General features: G+C 45.7%; 1 long non-coding RNA gene across 1 annotated transcript in view; it reads left to right on the top strand.

Annotated features, from left to right (window-relative positions):
* The first annotated feature begins 296 nt into the window (after window positions 1-296).
* LOC112670446 (uncharacterized) overlaps window positions 297-25,047 on the top strand; it is a 65,696-nt gene continuing 40,945 nt past the window's right edge. The window contains exon 1 of the long non-coding RNA XR_007402634.1: window positions 297-648. This is a non-coding gene — a long non-coding RNA (uncharacterized LOC112670446). The remainder of the gene's footprint in view (window positions 649-25,047) is intronic.

Genomic DNA, 25,047 nt, shown 5'->3' on the forward strand with positions numbered 1-25,047 from the left:
CTTGCCAAGCAGCTGCCTGCTGGAATATTAAAGGGGAGGAGGGAGGTGACAAGGGAAGGCCCAGGAGGACAGGGAGGGAGGAAGGGAGGGAGAAGATGGGAGGCGACGGGAGCAGGCCTGGAAATGGAGCTCTGCGGTCGGTTGCTCAGCCAGGATTCCTTTTGAAATCCACCAATAGGTTTTCCAGCGAGGCCCCAGACAGACCCCCATTCATCTGGACAGCACATTTTTCTTTGCAGAAAATAACCATTCATCAGCCAGCAGCTCCTGGAATGTGGGCTGAGAAACACAGTCCTGGGGCCAGCCCTCCTTCCCTCCTTCGCCCACTGACACTCATGGCCCTTGGGAGGTGACATCATGGCCTAAAAATAGCTCCCCCACCCCTCCTCCCAGACCCTGTGCTTTTCAGGGACTCCCTCCCCCCTGTTGACAAGGTTTGGGACCTGGGGAGGGTGTTTCTGGAAGAATAACATTTCTGTCCTAAGCTGCTTTTTCAAACCTTTCAAGGACAGCACTTACCTCCAACAAGACGTTCAGTGAGAAAAGAGGTGATTTTTATGAAGTTTGAACGCTGGATTCAAAGCCAACCTCAGCCCGAGGCCAAGTTCCTATCCGTGGAGTGAAGGGAGACCGACCCCACAGGGTGAGGTGAGAGCCAAGAGGTAAAATCGGGCCTGTGGGGCACGAGCACAGCTGCCTGGGTCCATCCAGAGCCGTTGGACCCAGGGGTGCTCTGACTTCAGAAAGAGGGAGCCCCAGAGATGGGCCCCTCCTTAAATCTCTTTGGGCAGGGGACTTGCATAGCATACAGTATAAAAGTTGCCCTTGCGTCCACGTGCAGAGCCATGTGGGTGGCCTGGTCCAGGTCCAGGCTTGGCCCATCAGCTCAACACACTGCTCCCAGCACCTCACCAGGCTCGGAGTCCACCTCCTTAGTCATCTTCCTACCTGAGTCCCAGATCCTTCCCCACTAGGTGAGCTGCCCATCTTTCCACAAAGGCTGTAGAAGCCTTAGATTCTTCTTGAAGACCCATCCCTGCGCTTCGCACCTGATATTCAAACTGTCCTCAAGGCAGCAATTTTTTTTTTCCTTCCTTAGAAATGGACTGCTTGATTTTTCTCTCCATGTAGCTCTCATTGTCATCATAACAGCACATCGGGGCGACCCCTTGATTGGCCGGGCAGACCCCCACCCCCCAATGGTCCGGCTCTAACCACCCTGAATGTTTGTCAAATTGATGTTCTCAAAACATTGCCTTTGTCATATCCTTACTCAAGAGCTCACGATGGCTCCCTATTGCCACCTCCACCTGTTGGGTGGGGTTTTTGTTTTTTGTTTTTATTGGACGGCTCTGCTTTACCTGTTCAGCCTTTTTTTTTTTTTTTTTTTTTGTGCAGTTACTCATTGTGTGTTCTCTGTCCTCTCCACCTTTGCTCACACTATTTCTCTCTCTAGACTTGGGGTCTCATCGCTCTTCCTCTTTCTCCCTCCCTGTATCCTGACTGCCACTTTCCTACTTTGGGCTGTATGTTCCCCCACTAGCTCAGAGCCCGGCATTCTCAGGGGAGGAGGCGGGGAGGGTGGAAGGTAGGTGGTAGAGGAGGTGAGGAGCTCATCCTCACTTGTGTGGTTGGCTTGTCCTAGCCCCCCTGCCATTTGCCACTGTCTGCTTCAGCAATCCGGGTCTTGAACTTCCTTTCTTTGAGACTCTGCTCCCCACTGGGGTCTTCCCATCAGGAATCCCTTACTCTCTCCCCTCTGAGCTCCTAGAGCCCCTATGGGCTCAGTTTCTTGGACTTAGCTACTTTATGGGGACGCCTGCTGGTGCAGCTGTTGTCCCGCTGGTCATGCCCAGCTGTCCATGGAAGGCAGAATGACCCACTTAAAGATCTGCAACCGGAGATGAAATTTCGTGGACAGCTTAGGTCTCTGGGCCTTCCCCAGGGTTCCCAAATAATCCTCTTGTGTTTGTTAACTGGTGATAGAAGGAAAGACTTGACCTCTGCTGTCTCCTAACCCTTGGTAGGTGAAATTTCCTCTCTCCGAACCATTATTCATTTATCCAGTCTTTGCTGAGCACTTACAGCGTACCCGCTGATGCTCTTTAGTCTGACGGTTCAGATGAATAAGGTACACCTCTTGGCTTTAGAGAGTTCACAGTCTAGACGAAAGAAGACATATGGAGAGACTGTTGGAGTGTGATAGGATTAGGCTTTGATAAAAGATGGGCACAGGACACTGAGGAAGAAATAATGATGGGCATTCTGTGCAGCAGGAGAGTCAGAGAAGGCTTCTTGGAGGAGGCAATATCTTCTGTCTCGACGAACAAATAGGGCTTAAGCAGGCCAAGAAGGCAAGAATGCGCTGGCTGGAGCGCGGTGGACAGTGTCTCCAGGCACACAGAAACACTGCTTTCCTCATGCCCCTGCCCTCCTCTCCTCTGTCCCTGCTCCCTTGGGACATCTGGTTGAGAATACAGCAAATATTACAGTAGGAGTCTAGCCACTCAGAAGAAGAGCAAAACTCTGCTTTCCGAACATACTCTTGCTTTGCACCCAAGTCTAGGAAGGAGATGGGTTCAACGGTGGGCAACCATGCAGGGTCTCCACTTGCCCATCTCAACGCAGAGAGTGACAGCCCACATCAAGACGCTCCACTGCCTTCAACAGCCACGGTTCTCATGGAAAGAAAGAATTCATAGCTTTGCCTACGGCTGTGTTATCTAAGACATAAGAGCTAACATAAGCTCTCGTCAGGATAAAGGGTTGCTTCTGAGAGATCGGTGAACCACCACCATGTTGAAAAGCACACAGTATGGAGAGCCAGTGGGAGACATCCAGCACATCTCGGCTTTATGTTCTTTGGTAGTCTTGCTCCAAAAGGAACGTTTATCTTATAATGTCATTGCAGATTATTCAGTCGTTTTTCCATAATGAGTATTGAGAAGGCATCAACTCATTAAAATTTTACAATGTGGTGTGGGAAATAAGCTTTAGCTTCCCAAAGAAAGACTGTCTTGGGCCAGGTTGGCTGTTTTAGATCTTTTTACCGACCCAGGAATGCTTGGGGGTGGGATTGCAGAGCAGGGACTTCGGGCTGACAGTTGACTGGCCTTGTCCTGAGGACTGAGACTCATGGGGTGAGGCCTGGAATCTCAGCACCGTGGCCCCTCTGCGATAAGCAGACAGCAGCCCCACTTCTGTTTGTGACACGGTGTTTTGCACGAGTTAAGCAAGGGAAGTATCATTGAACCCCCTTGTTAGGCGCATTCTTTAAGAAATTAGCATTTTCTTTTAAAAATAAGTAATACACGCCCATAGGCTATTTTTAAAAAATACATTTCCATAGTTTTAAGATGAAAACTATAAATAGGTCCATTGGCTGTTGCCCCAATCTGTCTCTAGTCCTCCCAGTTTCTGTTCCTCCAGCAGGTGTCCAGTATGATTTAGTTCCTTCAGGTGTCCTTTAAGAGGCATCATGAAAGGTATGAACAAATGTGAATGTGAAAAACAACTAACAGTGTTCTTTATATTCTGTGCTTATTTTTCCCTTGTGACCTCTGATCTTGGAGACCTTTCTGTCTCCGTTCTTTACGAGCATTCTCGTCTCTTTTTAGAGCTGTGTGGTATTCCACTGTCTGGCTGGACCATGACTTCCCATCGGTGTACATCTAATTTGATGCCAATCTTTTGCTACCATATACAACACCTCAACTAGTAATTCTATATGATGGTCATTTCGCACGCATGAAAAAGTGACTGTTTAATTAAATCCCTGGAAGTGGAATTGTCTGGCCAAAAGGAACATGCCTTTGTGATTGTACAGACATTGCTGAATTGCTTCCAAACAGATTGTATCACTTCGCACTCCCACTAGCCATAAGGGAGAGGACCTGTTTCCTCTTCTGACTTCCGCCTTATTAAACATTGGGATTTTTGCCAATTTGTTAAGTAGAAAAATGAAATCTTGATGGCTTTAATTTGCATCTTTTATTGTGAATGAGGGAGAGCATTTATATTTCCTTTTTAGTGGGCTACCCTTTACCCATTTTTCTTTGGGTCATTGATCTTTTTACTTGTCGATGTGTAAGAACTTTTTGTATATATGGGTGTGAGTTGTATCTTTCTATTTGTCATTTGTCTTTGTTTATAATAATTCATTTGGCTGTTTTTCTTCATGCAGAAGTTTAATTTTTTTTTTTGAGAGAGAGAATCTTAAGCAGGCTCCATGTCTAGCACAGAGCTCGACATGGGACTTGATCTCATGACCCTGAGATGGTGACCTGAGCCCAAATCAAGAGCCGGACGCTTAACCAACTGAGCTACCCAGGCACCCCTATTTTTCTTGAAGAATTTTAGAATCCTCTTGTCCAGCTCCAGAAAATATTCTGCTGGCACTTACTATTGATGTAGTGTTAAATTTGTGAATTCATTTAGAGGAATGTTGACATCACAACGTGATTTGTCCAAATCTTATTTTGTTTCTTTCAGAACTATTTTCTTCCTGTAGGCCTTAAGCTATTTGGTTAAGTTTATTTTATGTTTTTCCTCTCTGGTTCCTATTGTAAATGGGGCTTCCCCCCCACATCATGTTGTCTGACCGGTTAGTGTTTCCTTATGAATTCGATAGCCTGCTACCTTACTAAATGTTCTTATTTTTTGAGGTAGTTTTTCTGTCAGTTTCCTTCGGTTGCCTGGTGTATCATCACAGAATCCTTCAATAACAACGCTTTACTTCTGCTGTTCCAAGTTTTGTGTCTCTACCTGCTTTCACTTGTTTCATTCTAGGAAAATTATTGATAAAATGGCTTTTTAGGGATAGACATGCAAAGCAAGTTCACTGTAATAGAGAGAGTGGCTATACCTTTGCATATGGAGCACAGGAATCTCTAGAGAGGGAACAGATTCAGATTTTAATCCTCTCTTCAGAAAACTCAGGTAAGAATGTAAATTGGTGCAGCCATGGTGGAAAACAGTATGGCGGTTCTGTAAAAAAGTTAAAAATAGAACTCCCACGTGACCCAGTAAATCCACCTCTGGGTCTTTATCCTAAGGAGATGCAATGACTCCTCCCAAAGAGACGTCTGTACCTCCACTGCACTATTTTTCTTTACAGCATTATTCACAATAGCCACAATATAGAAACAACCTTATAGTCCATAAAGAAAATGTGATACACACACACACACACACACACACACACACACGAATGTTATTCAGCTGTAAAAATGAAGGAAACCCTGCCATTTGGAACAACATGGATGGAATTCATACAGAAAACGACAACTACTATATGATCTCACTTACATGTGGAATCTAAAAAAACAAATTCATAGAAGCAGAAGATTTGTGGTTGCTGGAGGCAGAGAGTGCAGGATGAGGAAATGGGTGAAGGCGGTCAAAATGTATAAATTTCTATTTATAAGATAAATAAGTCTTGGGGCTATCATGCACAACATCGTGACTATGGTTAACAATATTGCATTGTATGTTTGGAGGTTGTTAAGATAGGAGATCTTAAGAGTTTTGCACCAGGATAAAGGAAAAAGTAGTAGTAAGGAAAAAAAAAATAGGAACTTTGCGAAGTGATGGATGTTAACTAAACTTATCATGGTGATCATTTTGCAATATGTACATATATCAAATCATTATGGTGTACACCTTAAGCTTTTACAATGTTATATGTCAATTTTATCTCAATAACAATGGGAAAAAAGAATATTCAATGTTTTTTCCACAAACATTGTATCCTGAGTTGCCCAACAGAGGTCAGATGGCAGGAAAGGATAAGAGGAGCTTCTCGGGGGTAAGCTCGCCATAGGGTAGGAGAGTCTGGTCCAGAACTGAGAGGGCTAATTTCGGCTGTGGTGTTTGGCAGATTCAGGACCTACTCTAGATCAATCATCTTGGAGCCATGAATGTAGCTTTGGGACAGGGAATGGCTGTGTGTGTGTGTGTTTGCGTGTGTATCTTCCCGCATGTTTTTTTAGGTTCCACGTATAAGTAAGATCATATAGTATTTGTCTTTTTCTGTATGAATTCCATCCGTGTTGTCACAAATGGCAGGGTTTCCTTCATTTTTATGGCTGAATAACATTCGTATGTGTGTGTGTGTGTGTGTGTGTATCACGTTTTCTTTATCCATCAATGGACTCTAAGGTTGTTTCTGTATTGTGGCTATTGTGAATAATGCTGTAAGGAAAAATATTGCAATGGGGGTGCAGACGTCTCTTTGGGAGGAGTCATTGCATCTCCCCACGAATGGGGAGGGTAGGTTATTGGACGTAACTTTTGAATTTCAAGTTCCTGCTCTCTTTCGTGGGATGCATGTGGCTGGACACCGTGCTGAGGGATGAGGAGCTCTGCGTGGTCTGCAGTTGCAGTGAGCATTAAGCCTTTTGTTGCCTTTATTTCTGTGGATCAGAGTCTCCACTATGTTGCCCTAGTCACTCCTGGGGTAAATGGGCATGTCCTGGGCTGCTGGGCTCCCGTGAATGGAAGTGACAACGTGTTTTAGGATCAAGGGAATCAGGATGGAGAAAACAGGGCTGTCGGGCAACTGAACAGAGCACAGAAGGCCTCTCCATCTCCAAACCTCCGACCACAGAGCCCTGCTCCAGAGCCAGAGGGCACCAACTTGCCCACCCCCAGCAGGTGGCTGCAGGAAAGCTCCTGCCAGGGGACCCTTTTCTGGCAGCCATACTATTTATTGGCTTACTCTGCACTTGCATATGCAGGGAGAATTATTATTAGGCAGTAAGGATGGTTAGAAGGACAAAGAGTAGATCAAGCAACACGGGAGATGTTTGTCAAGTCACAAGAAGACAAGGAAAAGTGGCTGATGAAATCAAAATTTGCTGCTATGATGAGACGTTGAGCACCATTGCTGGAAGTCTTGGCTTACTGTTGTTGGTTCAGGTGACACAGTTTGCTTAGGACATTAAAAGCCTGTAAATGGCAAAAATGTTGCTGCCAAACCATCACAAGCTGAATGTGGCCCAGAAGTTCAAAACCTATTCTTGAGAAATAAAGGCTTTGTTAAAGCAGAAGACCTTCCTACTACACATTTTGGGGTCTGTTGCATTGCCTCTGCTTCCTTTTTGCAACTGAGCATACAACCAGAAATACACGTGGAAGAGAGGGCAGGATATAACTGCTCTGTTCCATCTATGATCTGCTGCTTGGCATCAAAGAGTGTATTTGAGGGGGTGACTGCAGATACAGTGGCCTGGAGATCAGCTGCTAAAGAATTCCTTGAGACACTTGCAGAGATCATCCAGGAAGGGGGTTCCCTGCCTCAACAGGTGTTCAGCATAGGTGATATTGACCTATCCCATTATCAAGAATTAATTATTTTCCCATGTTTATTGAGATATAAGCAACATGTAATTTTAAGATTTTCACTTAGGATTTACTCCCCTAGTAACTTTCAAATATCTAACGTGGGACTATTAGCTATAATCACCATGCTGTTAGATCCCTAAACTTGTTAATCTTATATCTGAATGTTTGAATCCTTTGGCCAATTGCTTCCCATCCCCGGCCCTTAGTAACTGTCACTCTACTCTCTGGTTCTCCGAGTTTGGCTCTGTAGAGTCCACATATCAGTGATATACTATTTGTCTTTCTCTATCCAATTTATTTCACTTAGCATAATGCCCTCAAGATTCATTCAAGTTGTAGCAAATGGCAGGATTTCCCTGTATTTATGTATATACCACATCTTTATCCATCATTTTTTCATTGATGGACAGTTAGGTTGTTTTCATATCTTGGCTGTTGTGAGTAATGCTGCAATGAACATGGGGGTGAAGATCTCTTTAAGATCTTGTTTTCATTTCCTTTGGATGTATACCCAGAAGTGGGATAGATGGATCACATGGTTGTTCTATTTTTAATTTTTGAGGAACCTCTACACTGTTTTTCTTAGTGGCTGCACCAATTTACATTCCCACCAACAGTACCCAAGGGCTGCCTTTTCTCTACACCTTTGCCAACACTTGTTGTCTCTTGTCTTTTTGATGACAGCCACATTGGCCTATTCTAGAGGAGACCGCCCCCAAACACACATGCCATTCCCAAGTAGTGTGAAAGCTTCGCATGGTTGAATGGCAATCCTGTTGGTAAACCTAGAAATGGTTTGTTAACTTTAGCCCAATGGCTCTTTGGAATCTGATCTGCTTTAAGCAGGAAAGCTTATGTGTGGTGAGGCTAAGGTGGAGTGCCCTTTGGTCTGCATAAGCAGGCTTGGGGTTTTGTTGGATATTTTTTGAAAGAAAGTTCTAGAAATATGTCTTGGCTTCTTACTGTCTTAGGCAGCTGAGGGCTTGGAGACTGTGTTAGAACCATGGCTTTCTTTTGCCTTCCAGGCTAGTGAAGAGGAACAGAGCAGTTGTATCCTGCTCCTTCTTCCACATGTGTCTCTGGTTGTGTTCTCAGTTGTATGAATGATTCAGAGGCATGTTGTAGACCCCTAAATATGCAGTAGTGAGGTCTTCTGATTTTTTTCAAAACTTTATGTCTCAAGAGGGTGCTAAACCATGGCTGCTAAACCAACAAAATTGGCTGGAAGCTCTGCTGGTAGCAGCCCTCTCAAACAGCAGACACACGGTCCCCAGTTCTTAATTACAATCTGGTGTCCAATGCGTGAGTGTGAAAAGAACCAAAAGACTTTGTCAGGAGCTTCGACTCTGGCCAGAGGTCAAGATTTTGAGAGCTCGTGGAGCATTTACAAAACTCAATTGCTCAGGTCTCTCCCCCTAGAAATCCTGATTCAGTGGGTCTGGGTTGGGGCCCAGTGAGTGACTCAGATGTCCAGCCAGGGTTAGAAACCACCCACCTAGGCCTGTCCAAGCACAGTCACTAGGGAGCTGAGTGACCTTTGGCAAATCACTTTACCTCCTTGAATTGCAGTTTCTCATCTCTGGAATAAGAACTTGGTTGGTTTGGAGATATCCAAACTGGTTCAAATCAGCAATCCCCGGGGAGCTTTGGGATTCTTGAATCCCATTCCAGACTTAATGAATCTGAATCTTCGGGACCAGAGCCCAGGAACCTGTATTTTAAAAATTGTGGTAAAATACCTATGATGTAAATTTGACAAACTTGACTATTTTTAACAGTACATTTCAGCAGTGTTATGTATATTCCAACTGTTGAGCAGCCAATCTCCAAAACTTTTTCATCTTGCTAAACTGAAACTCTGTACCCATTAAACAACTCCCCCTTCTCTCCCTGCCCCCCATCCAGAGCAACTACCATTTTACTTTCCGTCTCTATGAATTTGACTACTCTATGTACTTCATAATAACTGGAATCATAAAGTATTTGTCTTTTTTACCACCAGCTTGTTTCACTTAACATAATGTCCTCAAGGTTCATCCATGTTATACTATACTACAGCATTTTCTTCCTTTTTAAGGTTGAATTAATTTTTTTTTTTTTGGCATATTTTACTTGCCTGTTAATCTGACCACAGTCACTTGGGTTGCTTTCACAATTTATTAATGCTGCTATATGAGGTATATAAGTATCTCTTGGGGGTCCCCCTTTCAATTCTTTTAGGTGGACACCCCGAAGTGGAATTGCTGGGTCTTATTGTACTTTTATTTTTAAATTTTTGAGGAGCTGCCATACTGCGTCCTATAGCCATTTTACATTCCCACCAATAATGCACAAGGGTTCCAATTTCTCTACCTCCTCTCCCATCCTGGTGGGTATGTGAGGAATTTGCGTGTTTAAGAAGCTCTCCAGGAGATTCTGATGAGCTAGTCACTGGGTAGGGAGCATTGGACTCAGTGGTCACTTGGGTCCCTTCTAGCTCCAAAGTGCCTGAATTTACATGATGATGAACACAAATGGCTAAACTTCTATCTTGTGTCACCAGTTGGTACGATTTGCCTACATGCTATGTCTGTTTGAGATTCTTCTCTATAGCTGATTTGGATAGGATACTTTTCCTCCCTATGTTGACTTCAAACTTCTAGCATCAGAGCCTGGCACATAATAGGTGGCTCAAAAAAAGAATCAGGGGCACCTGGGTGACTCAGTGTTTGAGCATCTTCCTTTGCCTCAGGTGGTGATCCCAGGGACCTGGGATCAAGTCCTGTATCTGGTTCCCTGCAGGGAGCCTGCTTTTCCCTCTGCCTATGTCTCTGCCTCCCTCTCGGCATCTCTCATGAATAAATAAATGAAATCTTAAAAAAGAAAACAACCAAAACACTGAATGAATCCATGAATAAACAAATTAAGTCCTTAGGTCAGAGAACTTGCCTTCTGTTTATTATGACCCTCTCGCTTTGCCAAATGGAAATGTTGGGAACATAGTTGACCCTAACAAATGTTGGGTGTGCAATAGACATACACATATCAGTTTTGCTAGAATAGAAGTTGGCACATTGTTGAGCAGGCAGGAAGACCCCAGGTGACCATGTTTTGGGTCTTTCCTTGTGTGAGTGTTTTTTTGGTCAAGGCAAAGCCCACGTAGACAGCATCAGGATGCACAAGGCCTGGGGGAATGCATTTAGATGAATCCGTATGCTTCTCTTCCTTGTGCACAGGGGCTCCCAGGGTTAGGTGGTTGTTGGCAGGCAAGACAGGGTGGCACCCTGGCGCAGGATCCATCATCCTGGGGGAGCCTCCCATCCAGCCATGGCCTGACTCGCCCTGCAGGCTTGCTTGTGCCAGCGTTGCTTGGCACTGCCTCGGGGGACCTGGAGTCCTTCCCTGCAGCATGGCCTGGAGGGCCAGGAGGGAAAATGTGGGCTTTGTCCTCTGGAAGGTGGAGCAGGATGGAACACCACGCCCCACATGCCCTGGAGACCACAGCATTCAGGATGTGTCTGTGGCTGTGTCCTTCTGGTCAAGAGAAAGCAGTCATGAGGCCCCCTCCCCATCATGGTCCTGACTTCGGGTGCTCCCTGGCAGGGGCGGGGTCTTGACTTGATTACAGCCAATGTGCTCAGCCAATTCTTGCCTCTTAGATGTTCCCATGGTTACAAATCAGCTCTTCCCCGGAGCAGACAAGCCTTAGAATTTACGAATCACATTTACATACAATGTCATATTTCATCCTATACTGTGGGCTATTTATGGACTTGGCAAGATGGTGAAGAAAAACGTATTTTCTTTAACAACATTGGCCAGAAGCCTGCTTTTGCTCCTCTAACTCCCGAATTGCTGGCTCTGCTTTGCCTTTCTCCTCCCCTCATGCAACACAGAATGTTTCTTAGAACAGTAGGCTCTTCTTCTGGCCTCTTGGCGCTGTTTTGTCTTAGAAGTTGGCTGTGATTGAACAAGCAAACATTTACGAACCGGGGTGCATCTAGGAGGTCATTAGAGAAGGTCATATAGATCCATAGCATTGATCATAGTAAATTCCGCACAGGAACTAACATCTGTAGAGTGTTTGCTGGGAGCTGGCTGTTGTAACAGAGGAGAGAACGAGGGTGAGTCACCCACAGTCACACAGCTGGATTCGGCAGAGGTGGTGTCTTTGTCACTTTGGTCCTTTCTCCACCACCCTGCTTTGCCCAATGTCTCTGCAGATCCCCTTCCTCCTCCATTCTCTATGCTCCTGGCCCTTAAAAAAAATGGAGGCAAAATTCATGTAATACAGAATTAACCATTTGAAAGCACACAGCTCAGGGACATTTGGTACTGTCACAATGCTGTGACCTCTTTCTCATTCCAGAACATTTTTATTTCCCCTAAAGGAACCGCTGAGCCCATTAAGCAATCACTCGGCATTCCCTTCACTTCCCAGTCCCTGGCAACCACTAATCTGTTTTCTGTCTCTATGGATTTGTATTCTGGACGTCTCCCGTAAGTAGAATCATGCAGTATGTGGCCTTTTGTGTCTGGCTTCTGTCACTGAGCGCATTTTTGAGGTTCATAGCTGTCGTAGTGTGAATCACCAGGTCATTCCTTTTGATGGCTGAATATTATTCCATCGTGTGGATAGACCACATTTTGTCTGTCTGTTCGTCTGTTGGCTGCCCTTGGGATGTTTTCCACCTTTTTGGCCATTATGAATAATGCTGCTGTGAACATTTGTGTACAAGTGTTTTTGTGGAGGCCCATTGGCGGTTCTTTGGGATACATACACAGAATAGCTGGGTCAGACGGTGATTATACGTTTAACTCTCTGAGGTACCTTCCAGTGCTTTTAAGTGGAGTAAATCTCTCTTTATTCTGAGACTGGAGCATGCTGGTGGTACAGAAAGGAGCCTCCCTCTTTCTCATCCAGAGCCAGTCCTCTGGCATCCCTGTCTTCAGGGGTGGCAGGAAAAGTGACCAGGTTGGGGGAAGAAAGCTGTGTGAATTTGCTGGCTGCAGAGCAGAGTTCCACAGACTGGGGAACAGACACGACAGAAATGTATTTTCTCACAGTTCTGAGGGCTGGAAGTCAAGGTGTCAGGAGGGTTGTCTTCTTCCGAGGCCTCTCTCCTTAATCTGCAGATGGCCGTCTTCTCCCTGCGTCTCCCGTGTCTTTGCTCCATGCTTGGCTGTGTCCTGGTCTCCTCCCCTCATTGGGCACCAGTCAGATGGGACCAGCCCCTGGCCATACGACCTTACTTTGCCTCTATTCTCTCTCTAATGGCGCTCTACTTCCAAATAGTCACACTCTGAGGTTCTGAGGATCCAGAGTTCAACAGAGGAATTTCGAGGAGACACAATTCAGCTCATAACCGCTTTCGTGAGGCGTGTCACAGGATTTTGAGTTAATGCCTGGTTCCAGCCCTGCCAGGTAACAGGTGCATAATGTGGGTTAGGGGCAAACTTTCTAACCCATGGTTTCTTAGCTGGAAAAGGAAGACAATTATACCAGTTCTAAAAATTGGTAAACATGAGGGATAGTGTGCATGTGTTTCTAGAACTGTTTCTGGCACAAAGCAGGCACAAATAAATAACTTGTGTTTTTGTTCCCTCACACCTCTAGGGCTTTCTATGTTTTCTTTCCCCCAGGAAATTCATTTGAAACATGGATCCTTCTCATGGGGCAGATGAAGGCATCATGAGGTGCTGGCTCTCTCAGGTCCCTCTGAATGCTCTCGCACGCACTCGCTAGCCCTAACCAAAGCGTTTTTATAGATTAGGAGAGATAGGGATTCGTAAGAGTACTTTTTGGTGTGAAATACAGGTAGGTAGTCCATAAAAACGGTCCTTTCAAGTTCTGCTTTAAGGACTGCACTTCTCCATATTTGAGGAGAAGTTAAAAGAGAATTCAGTCTGTGTCTATGTCATCCACTTTCCTGCTTCCATCACCCCCTGGACAGGCACCCGCCACCTGTCCCCTGAATACCCACTGTGGCATGCTAACCAGCAGCTCGCCCAGCCTTTAGCACCTCTGCCTTCCAAACCAAGCTACCCATAGTTTCATATTCCAGAGGTGTAGTTCTTTCTTTTTTTATTTTTTAAAGATTTTTATTTATTTGAGAGAGAGAGAGAGCATGAACAGGGGAGGAGTAGGGGGAGAAGTAGACTCCCTGCTGAGCAGGGCGCCAGATGTGGGGTTTGATCCCAGGATTCTAGGATCATGACCTGAGTTGAAGGCAGATGCTTAACCGACTGAGCCACCCAGGTGCCTCCAGACATACCATTCTTTTCACATGATTCCCTTGTGCAAACACTTCGTGAGCTTCTCCACCACTAAATGTAAACTTTCCCCCTGACACAAGGCCCTCCAGCTTGCACTTCTAGCCTGGTTTGCTATGTTCCCTCTTCCTCTGCTTGTGTTCCAACAAATCAGGGTAGACTCACCTTTCCTTGCAAGTGCTCTGTGTTTTCCAGCTTTGGTGTTTTTGCTCTCTCCTCCTCTGTATCCGTTAGGAATGCATTTAACTACAAGTCACATAAAATAGCAGTGACAAGAAGAACATTCAATCTTTCATGTAACGGGGAGTCCAGAGGTGGGCTTCCCAGAGCTGCTGCAGTGGCTCAGCCACGTCACCGAAGACCTCATTCCTGGGGATCCTTCTTTTCGGTCACCTCAACATGTTGGCTTGTTTCAGTATGGTCGCAAAGTGTCTGTTCTAGCTCCAAGCATCATGTCCATGTTCAGAGTAAGAAGAAGTGCAAGGGTGTCACTATTGATGCATTTCCCTTTTATCAAATACTAAGAACATTTTCAGAAGCTTTCATGATCTTCCTTTAACGTCTCATGTCCAGCCTTGTGTCACACGGCCACTCCTACTCTAGCTGCAAAGGAGGCTGGGAAAGTCAGTATCTAATCGGCAAGTGAGCAAGAGGGCACTGAGGTGGAAATGGCCATTGGGTGAGCCCACTGTCTGTGTCCGCCATGCCATTCCCTTTCCTGGAGGCTCCATGCTCTCATCCAGGAGGAGAGGAGCCCCTTTCCCTCCTTGCTCCTAATCCTCTTTGAATCTTGATTTCAGCACACATCTGCTCTCTTATATGGTAACTAGCAGTTATTTTTCTGTTCATCTGATCTTCCCTTTTAGACTAGAAACTTCTCAAGAGCAGAGACCATCTTTGCATTCTGGATATCCCCCAGGACTGTTCCTCAAACATACCCTGTAGACAAATGTTTGAATAGTTCATGACTAGTGACTTGAGTTTAAAAACTTGCCTTTTGGGGGCACCTGGGTGGCTCAGTCGGTCAAGTGGCTGACCTCTGATCTGAGTTCAGGTCTTGATTTCAGGGTTGTGAGTTCAAGTCCACATTGAGCTCCATACTTGGCATGGAGTATGCTTAAAAAAAAAAAAGAATAAAAACTTGCCTTTTGTGCTGCTTGGTTAAAAGTCTTTGTACTAATTTTAGAATATAGATGGTTATTATAGCGAACATTTGTGTTCTTACCATTTGACAAACATAACAATACATGTAAGATGCTCAACACCCTGTAAGGACTCAAGACACATCAGCTACTGCTATGCCCTTCAAACCTTATAGAATTTCAGGAGAGTGGGTGCCATTATTATTATGCTTTACTTTACAGATGGGGTAGCTGAGGTTTTAGGGAAGTTAGTCCTGTGTTCCCAAACACCTACTATGTTGCAGAGCTGGTGATCTGTAGGAATTCGAGGTCCATGATTATATTGTTACCTCTGCAATTTCCAGCCTAGACTACATTTCCTTCCTTACCTCCTCCAAGACCTGAAATTTACTGGGGGTTGTGTTTGTGGGCACCAGTTTCTGTTTTCATGCTCTCTCTATCCACCTGGTCAGGGATGTGGTGTATGAGCCTGCATGACACCAAAGGACACCATCTGTCCTTGTCAGGCTGAGATTGGCTAAGGATTTGTTCTGGAAGGGCTGTGGACTGTAACTCTCAGCGACTAGAAAAGTCTCCTGAGAAAGCTGTTCCTGAACAGACACTCCAAATCTATGCCCTATAAGACAGTCCTTGCCAACCTGCACCTTCAAACAAGCATTCAACATGAATGTGTGGAAAACAAGGCTCAGTCATGTCAGCCCCATTCAGAGAGATGGTCCTGGACCTCCTTCCTCATTTTTTTCTGGTCTTTAAATGATTATTATTTGATTCCTGACCCCCTTGGTTTTGTATCTGACAATAAAATTTGGCTTCTCTAACCTGGTCCAAAAAACTCCTTAGATCACAGTTTTATTTGTTCTTCATGTTCTTGGCTTGTGTAAAGCTTGAGTCCAGCTCAGCATCAGCAGCTGTGATCTCTTCCTAGCTGCATGGTGACCCCGTTTTGGCCCTCTGTGATGGTGGCGGGGGGCTCAGGCCAAGTAGAACTTCAGCCCAATAAAAATGTTCACTAGCGGGGACACCCAGCGGGCTCAGTAGGTGGAGCGCATGACTCTTGATCTCAGGGTCATGAGTTTAAGCCCCATGTTGGGTGTGGGGCTTACTTAAAAAAAAATGTTCGCTGGCTTTTAAAATACACAGTGCCCTAGAATGAAGCGGGATTCCCTCTTACTACTAGCCAGCACTGTCCATTCTTAGACGTTGTTATTGAAACTGAACTGTCTTTACACAATGCCCCCTGTCTGAACAAAAAGCCAGCCATGTGTATATTCTCAAGGTTTTGAAGTCCAAATGTTTGGCTCTACGGGAACCCTCGCATCTGTAGGCATGAAACGTACAAACACCCAAGCATTTGGACGAAGAATGAAAAAGTCAGCAAATACAGGGAACTTTGGCATCTGTAGAGATAAGTGGAAGAGCTGACCAGTCTTCTAGTTGTTTCAGGCAGGTGTAGACAAAGTCCTGGCATTTCTTACATCAGCACAGACTGCGATTAAAGACCAATCCAAGTCAAATGAAATCAAAGCGAGGGGCAGAGTCTAATAATCACCTCTCTGCCCCCTTTTTCCAGCTTCTGGACTCAGGGACATGTGTGGACTTGCATAGCCTTTGTAACCGGCTTTCTCGCTCTCGCCTGTCTCAGGAGGCAAAATAACTCCCTTATCCCGACATACCGCAGCTGCTTAGATATGGTGATTTAACCTTCTTAAGAGCAAAATCCCATTACTCTCCCTATCCACAACTACAGTAGGAAGAATATAGCCTAATAGATTGATATAAGTAGGCTAGCTAAAAATATCTCATCTATACCACATCTATTCTAAAAAAGCTGAGACCTTTATTAAGCTGAAGATTTCCGGGAGTAAGTGCATTTGGCTTAAGGTCAATTTTCGCACAAGCTCTACTGCTTTGTAATTTTCAGAGTCCTCACTGCCTTTGGGAAGCAGTGGGAAGACTTTGGTTTGTTTTTATTTGCTTATACGCTAGCTACCCTTTGTGCTGTTGTGACGATGGAATGTGGTATGTGTGCTGAGTTCTTTTCTGGGTCAAATATGTCAATTCCTCATGTACTCACCCCTCATCTCTACCCCAGTAACATTTATTCATCACGCTGCTTATGTTTTTGTGGACTGTGGGTCAGGGGGTAGAGGATGGAGGACACAGCACAACAGAATGGCATATCCATGGTCATATGCCATTATATACAAAAACTCACATGTTTTCATTCTATCAAGGTATTCCATGAGCCTTGCTTCCTTATGCCTCTTTGTTTCCTTTCCATTCTATTGTGAGATGATTTAGATCATCCTGAAAGCACATTCTTTAATGAAAACATCAACACACCCTATTTCCTTTGAAGAGCAGAATCAAAGGAAAGCAAACAAGCAAAGCAGAGAAACCCATCGTGCGGGCTGGGAAGATGTTGGTAGCCTCTGGAATGCTTGGATCCGAGCCCTTCACTGTAGTTTCTGCAAGCTAGAGGAGCTCCGGGCAAGGTCCATCCTCGGTGTCTGGCAGGACAGTGCCCTCTGCCTTCAAACCCCTTTACTTCCCATTCAGAATTCCAGAGCTTATGGTGGCTGTCTCGCTCAGCTGTGGAGACTGGCTCCTCTGTCCCACAGACATCTGCTGTGTGCCAACCATGTGCTACACCTGCAAGTGGGCAACTACTTGGAATTGCACCTCCAGGTCAATGGATCCAATGCTAGTTACACCAAAATTAAGCATTTATTAGCTTTAGGCAGAGGCATGTCTTAAAATATGTACAGTTAGACATTGGCAAAATAGTCAAGTTATTCCCATAACTTTCCCAAATTTAATTTAATTTAATTTAGTTTTAAATTTAATTTAATTCCCATAAATTCCCAAATTTCTGATCCCCAAGTATTCAAAATTTAAATAAGGGTTTTCCCTTCCTGTCAATTATACTTAGCCCTCTGGGCCTCTGCAATAGGTAGAGGTAGAAGGCAAACATGTCCAGCTGGTTTTTTTTGGGGGGAGGGAGGGAGTGGTTGGTAAAGGCTTTTCCTTTCCTTCACCCCACATTTCTCCCTGAGCTCTTCCACACTTTCAGAAGAAGCAGGGAGAAACCTGCCTTTCCTTTCCCCTGGCACTGCTCGGGCCACAGGAAGGAGGGTGGGGTGACGTACCTACTTGGTGAAATGATGGGAAGGGCCTCCGAGCATGTGCAATGCAGCATCTTCTTAGCTAGCAAAGCTCTACTGCTAAGTCTTGCTCTGCGAAGCATTCTCTGAACCCTCTCACGCTGGGAATTATGTTTTCTCCCTCCATCCTCTAAACTTACGTAAGCCAGATATCAGCTGGGGCCTCCCAATGTCGCACGGTATAGCTAAACTTGCTATTTAGGAAACCTGCTGTTTCTTCAAATTCTAGGGATGAAGAGGTTGTTGGAGTCAGGCCACCACCACAGCCTGCTGGTCCCTTAGTCTTTGTCTGTGTCCCAGGCCCACACCTTGGCAGCCCAGATATGACCGCAGATGCTTCTTCAGTGGCCAGAGTCCCATTCGCACCTGTTGAATGTTTCCTGGAGTGGGGTGCTTGAGGGAGGGGGCACCCCAGCCCTTCACACAGTGTTCTGCACCCTGCTGACTTCTCTTCTCCTGTCTTCCTGTTGGCCTCCCCCTCCCCCTCCTCTCGCTCCCCTCTCTTCCCCTCCCCCCACACCCAGCTGTACTTCCTCCCCAGCAGAGCTGCCCTGCCTTCCTTCTCCTTGGAAGCCCTTATGCCCAGGACATCATCTATGCCCCTCAGGGGTTCACTATTAGGCCCCAGCATTCACCAACTTTTCCAGACAGTCTCCCCTCAAAGAGAAATTCTGGAGGCAGTTATGCAAGGTGATAATTTTATCCCCAGCACTGCTTGCGCCGTTTGGGTGGTATGTGTACCCACAGTGGTGGGGTGTGCAGTACTTGTGAGGTGGTTGGGTGTTCTATGTTGCCCCTGCTTGCAGGGTTATGCCCCTCCCTGCTCCGATTTCTGTTCAGGTACCCCTTGGCCACAAAGCAGTTGTCCTTTGGTGCGCCCGCCCCAGGTTCCCTACCTGCAGGTCAGGGGGAATTACATATGTCTAGGATGTTCGTGGGAGAACTTGGCAGGGAATTTCCACTTGGGCAGCTCATTCTTACTGAGCTGACTGAAGGGTCTCCTTTCTTCCGTTTTAACTGCTCCTCATCCCTCCAGAGTCCAGACCATCCTCCACTCCTGTTTTCAGTGGCCACCATCTTTTCTCTCCCTTCCATCAGGTCTCTGAAAAGAAAATCTTCGTCTTTCACTTAAGTGGAAGTGGGCTTGTTTTTAATTTTTTTTAACTTTCTTTTTCTGCTTTAGTGTAACTAAGGAAGAGAAAATGGCCCTGTGGACAAGTAACAGGGAAGAGAGGAGGGAAATACATGCATGGCCACAGAAGGGTGCACAGGTTGTGCACTGCACAAACGCAGGGTTCCATTTCACATGAACAGTGATGTGATACGCAGAACGGGGTTTGCAAACTAGTGACAATGCTTTCTTTGATCTGACTTCTCTCATTCAAGGGTGGTGTGGATGCATGGTGAGAGTGATATACTTTGAGCCCAAAAAGTCCCAATTTGAACCACTCAGTTCAGGCACTATCTCACCAAACAGCTGTGGACTAATCTCTTAATATGTCAGAACCCCAGTTTCTTTATGAAAGGAAAGCCATAGCATCTTATTTATAGAGTTGCTACAAAAAAGAAATGAGATCTTCTATTAATTGCCTATTATGCATTAGGTACTCAATAAATGTCATTTTCCCAGTAGTGTTGTGCTGGTTGACGGTGTGGTTGCCAATCTCACTTGAAAGATGAAAACATTCAGGGCCTTTCAGAGAGGCTGAGTATATCTGTTGGAGGATGAAAAAGGTACAGTTATTCCTCTTAGAACTTAATTGAAGAAAATGACAGATTTGTCAAGATATGTGCCCCATTGAGGCAACTCAAAGAGTTGTAGTCTTAACGCCCACCACGACAACCTATTGAGCACACACTCTGTGTTAGGTGCCTCCATGTATTATTGTCCATCTGAACACTGCATCCAAGACCCCATCCCTGGAATTCTGTGTCCTTATAAAGCATGAAAGGCAACTTTTCTTTGCTTCCCATCCCTCTTCCTAGTGTTGCCTGGTGCTTTTGTAGATCTTTGGATTTCTTCTTCTTTTTTTTTTTTTTTTGGATCTTTGGATTTCCCAATCTGGTCTGTTTCCATCAGCTCTTCTGACCCTTTTGACTGTTTACTTACTTCTGAGCAGGGAGCGGGAGACATTCTCCACAGATGAGCCCAAGACGTGGGGCTGTGAGCCGGGTGGCGCCCTGGAGCGAGCTTGCACCTACTGCGAAGGGCCAGTGGTATGTGTCTCCCCACAGCTCAGGAGCAGTGATGTCATCATGCTGGTCCTTGAAATCAGCCCCGGTGGGAGTATCTGCAGTAAGGAAACCAGCAAATGGTGCAAAAGCAGGGCCACTCTTGCAAGAGAGCTGATTCACCAGCACGCTGCTGGCTTGCCCACGGCAGCACTGTGGCTGGCCCACACGCTCGTGCAGAAAGCCTACCGGGATGCTTCAGACTTGAATGGGGGAGCTTGTAGGAAGCCTGTACTTCACAGACATGCTTTAAATAGGGGAATTTCGGGTACACAGAGTTTCTACTTCTATGAAGCCCCAAATTGAAGAAGACGAGTAGTAGGTCCTCAAAAACTATGCTGAAGGGTACCTTCCAGGGACCAGGTACATCTTTAGCATCACCTCCTGGACCTGGCAAGAGCTTAACGTGCTCAGAGATACCTTATTTTGCTTATAATATGCTGTGTCAGTGTAGTCCAGCAATTAGACAGGAGGGCCCAGGTCTTCTAGAAACCTGGTGAGCTAAAATAAAATAATGGGTTGACCTATCCTGGACTTCAGGGCTTCCACACAAGGTGGCGCTCTCTTCTTAGGAGAAGGAGGCAATGAGCGCCATTCTAACTGCTGAACCAGCAGCCAGAGAGCCGGACTCCTCTGCAGGCTGTCGCCTATTGCATTAGGTCAACTTAAAAAAAAAAAAAAAAAAAAAAAAAAAAGTGTTTTTTTTTTTTTGTTTTGTTTTTTGTTTTTTGTTTTTAATTTTTAGGGCAGTTGGTTTGACCTGAGTGATATTCAGGGCAAAGTCACTGGCCTGCTGCCTTACTAACATGTATCTGGGATCTTATGACTCAGCGTTATTATTTTCATTCCTAGGGGAAGGGGAGTTTGAAGTTCCCAGATGAAGGAGAGGACGATATAACTGACCCCCTACTTCTAATAAGTGACCAATAGGTTCGTCCATCTCCAGACAGAAGACAGAGAAGGTATAAGAATTCTCTGTACAACCTGCTTCTGAATGCACGGTCCCTCCTGTTCCCATCACCTCCTCCTACGCTCTGCGGGTCAGCATTTCACATCTATGATTAGATTCTACTGCTGGTTGTAGGGATCTGAGGGAGCAAATGCTGCTCAGGTGAGGGAAGTGGCCCTCACAGTCCCTGTCACTGTCCCAGCCCCACATAGATGTGTGGGCACTGATCATCTACTTGAGGTGCTCCCCTCACCATCTCCGATGCTTGCCTGGGGCCTTGCTTTGGCCAACTGGCCAGCCCTGGAATTTTTATTTTTCTTGGCAGTCTGCTGCCCCCTGAGCACCCCAGTCTGAGGCTGTGCTTTTTGCTTTGGCCCATTTTGGTCACAGATGCCAGCTCTTGCTCCCTGACCTGGGCTGGAACACAGGCCACATGCCCTACTGGCTGGCTCTTGTTTCCCCCAGCTGTCACCTCCAGTATTGTTTGCAGAGCTTCCTGCTGATTATGGCTCCTCGGTCTGCCCCTCTGCTTCTCTGAGCTGAGCCCTGTTCTTGCATCCTCCCCAGAAGCCATTCCCATGCTATTGGCTCTCACTTTCCTCCAATGCCAGTTGCCCTGGCTCCTGGGCATGTCAAAGGGCTGTTCCCCAAGCCCTTTGCTTCAAATCTGCTCACCTCAGGTTGTTCCTCTGTCTCATCAGGAAGCCAGGAGCCTTCTTCAACTTTACAGGTCTGATCTCAGGATCTTTCTTGTAGGAGGAATCATCCTTGGGAAGTGGGGTCTTGGGAATTTTGTAAAGTGAATGTCTCATTTCTTTTCTGAAGTTTGAGGAGGCTGCCCACATCTTGCACAAGTTGGATTATTCCACCTCTCATGGTCAAGAGTAAAAGGCACGCCATGACCATGTTCTAACCTTTGCCGTCTTTCCAATGACATAAGCAGGTCAAGATCTGGTCTTCTTCTCCCCAGCTGGTCATGACCAGGACCTTCTGCTTCTAACTTACATCTTACTATACCAGTTTGATGGAATAGCCATAGAAGGTCACCATCTACTCCTTTTCCTCCTTATATTTCAAGAATGCCTGGCTGGAGAGGCATATGAAGTCAAGCGAGAGAGGTGAAGAGATTATATATGAATGCAGAAGGGAAGAATCCAGTTGGTAGGGAAAGCAAAAGTATTTGTGATCACCTGCAGTGAAGACCAAAATAGCCACTCATTGTCCATGCTCACACTGCCCATAGGTGCCAAGAGGTAAGAATGAGCCCTCATTCTTGGGGTGTGTTTGAAGCTCATCAGTCTTTTTTTATCTGTTTCTTTTTTTTTCTTTTAAGATTTATTTACCCATTTTGTAACTAGAGAGAGAGAGAGAGAGAGAACAAGCAAGGGGAGAGGGAGAGAGAGAATCATCAAGCAGATCCCTTGCCGAGCACAGAACGTGGCACGGGGCTCAATCCCAGATCATGACCTGAGCTAAAACCAAGAGTTGGATTGCTTAGCCAACTGAGCCACCCAGGTGCCCCAAGGCTCATCAGCCTTTCTAACACTAAAGGTTCACTTCTCCTGGTGGCCAGTTGTACCGTTTCCTTCCTAACATCACCGTGGAGATTTCCTTCCTCAATCCAGGTCTTGATCTGCTTTTGGAATTCAAATCTCTTCTGTGGTGCCTGGGTGGCTCAGTTGGTTAAGTGTCTGCCTTCAGCTCGGGTCATGATCCCGGAGTCCTCGGGTAGAGCCTTGCATGGGACTTACTGCTCTGTAGGGAATCTGCTTCTCCCTCTCTCTCTGCCCCTCCCCTTGCTTGTGTGTTCACTCTCTTTCTCAAATAAACAAATAAAATCTTAAAAGAAAAGGAATTCAAATTTCTTCTAGTCTTTTTCTGGCATGGTGATACAGTAATGTCATCAATGGTCCCCATTAATGAACTCTCTGTATCTCTGCCCTTTGTGTGTGGCTTTGCAGGATGTGTGACTTGCTGCGGCCAACGGGATGGGAGCAAATTAGACTGAAGTATAGACTTGTGAAAACTCGTTTGCTTTCTTCCTCATCTTCAACTTCTGCTACCTTATGTGAGCAAAACTGGGCTAGCTCCTGGAGACTGAGAGGCACATGGAGCTGAGTCATCCCAGCTGGGGCCATCTTAAACCAGCTGGCCCTCAGCTGATCTGCCAAACACATGAGTGAGCCTGCTCAGATTAGCAAGATGGTTCAGCCAATCCATCGACTCAAAAGCAAATAGAAATATCTATTTTTGTACTCCACTGGGGTTTTGTGGTTGTTTGTTCTACAACAACATTGTGGCACTAGATGGCTGATACTGGCATAGGATGGGAGTGCCATTGGAGTGTTCCTACCCCTGAGATTCTGGGAGTTATTGGGCTTGCCTCATATCTCTTTGTTGCTCTAGACTAGTGGGAGTAGACTGGGAAAATGCTGGGAGATTCTGGTGACATTTTTTAAATAAAAAAGAACACAGAAGATCATGGCTCTTTGAGCCAGACACGTGTAGGTCTGGTGTCCATCTAAACATAGTGGGAGACTTTGGTAGTCCTCACCCGGGTTCCATTACTGATACCTCCTGGTCACTAGGCTTTAGCCTATCTGAGTTGAAGAAGTGAGCTTCTCCTGTCTGAGAGGCACCACTTGTGGACTTCGGATCTATCATAGCGTGACCCAGCACTTGCCCATTTGGAACTAGAGTCAAACAATTTAGGCTTCATTACCTGAATTATTGCAGTAACTCCTTAACTTGTGTCCAGACCAATCCATCCTGTTCACCACTGTCAGATATATCTGTCCCAGATACCACTTTATTTCTAAATTCTCTCTTTTCTACTCACATAAATAGAGTGGTTCCCATGGCCTTTTGGACTCAGCCCAAACTGAGTCTGTTACATTAGTGGCCCTATAATCTGCCCACCTCAGTTATTTATTCCCATGTTCTTCTGTTTCCTCCTGTGCCAGTGTCCTCACACCCTCTGGCCCAGGGCAGGTTCTTTGCCTTCCTTGATGCCTTTATCTCACTCTTTCTTCTCCTTTCACCTGCCCCAACCCACACCTCCACTACATCTATGCTGAGCCTACTTGCTCTTCAAATGTCGACTCAGCCCTTCCCTTGTTCATGAAGCCTCCTTGATAACTCAGAAACTGTTGATATTTGCCCACTATTTTGAGAAGCTATAAACCTTATAACTAGAAGAGAACCTCACAGCCTTCCCTTCCCTCAATGGCCAGTCACCAAGAGGGCAAAAGCCATTGGCAAATAATTTAGATGAGTTCTCACTAGAAGGGTCAGCTCACAGCTTTTCTTGTTCTGAGGGACCAGCTACTAAGGAACGTGTGATCTTTTTCTCATTCTGTAAGCTGGCGAAGAAGAGAGAAAGAAAGTAAACACTGTTCTGTATAGTAATAGGATTTTCTGTCCTCATGGATGGAGATGGTGCCTAGGAGATTATTATCTTCCCAGTGGAAGCTACTGTCTTTGAGCATTGTTTGGGCTGTGCTGTGTGTGTGTGTGTGTGTGTGTGTGTGTGTAAATGGACCTGTTTCAACAGATCCAATGGTTAAAGAAACAGTACATAATCTTTCAGATGAGAGATCACAAAGGCAACTTAACCTAGAAGATTCTGCTGGACCCATTAGGAAAGTGGGAATTCCAAATCCATTGGGCTGCTCTTGGGAATTGAGGTGTTAGTGGCCATCAGTGGCAATCTAGGAAAGTTCTCAGGACCTGCCTCCAGACTACGTGAGGTAGACCTGAGAATAGTACTAACAGGGGTAGAGGAGGTTGTGGCGGACGTTGACGTCACTGTTGGTGCACAGGGCTCTGGTTTTCCCAGCAGATAATTGGAGATTCTGACTTGGGATGAAAGGAGATGCTTTGAGCAGAGATAGGGGGATTTCAGGTCTGAGGACTGGGTTAGGTATGAAGGCTGCACCTTATGTGGCGGGCTTAACACCTTAGA

This window comes from Canis lupus, chromosome 16 (assembly GCF_003254725.2).
Source record: "Canis lupus dingo isolate Sandy chromosome 16, ASM325472v2, whole genome shotgun sequence".
NCBI lineage: Eukaryota > Metazoa > Chordata > Mammalia > Carnivora > Canidae > Canis > Canis lupus.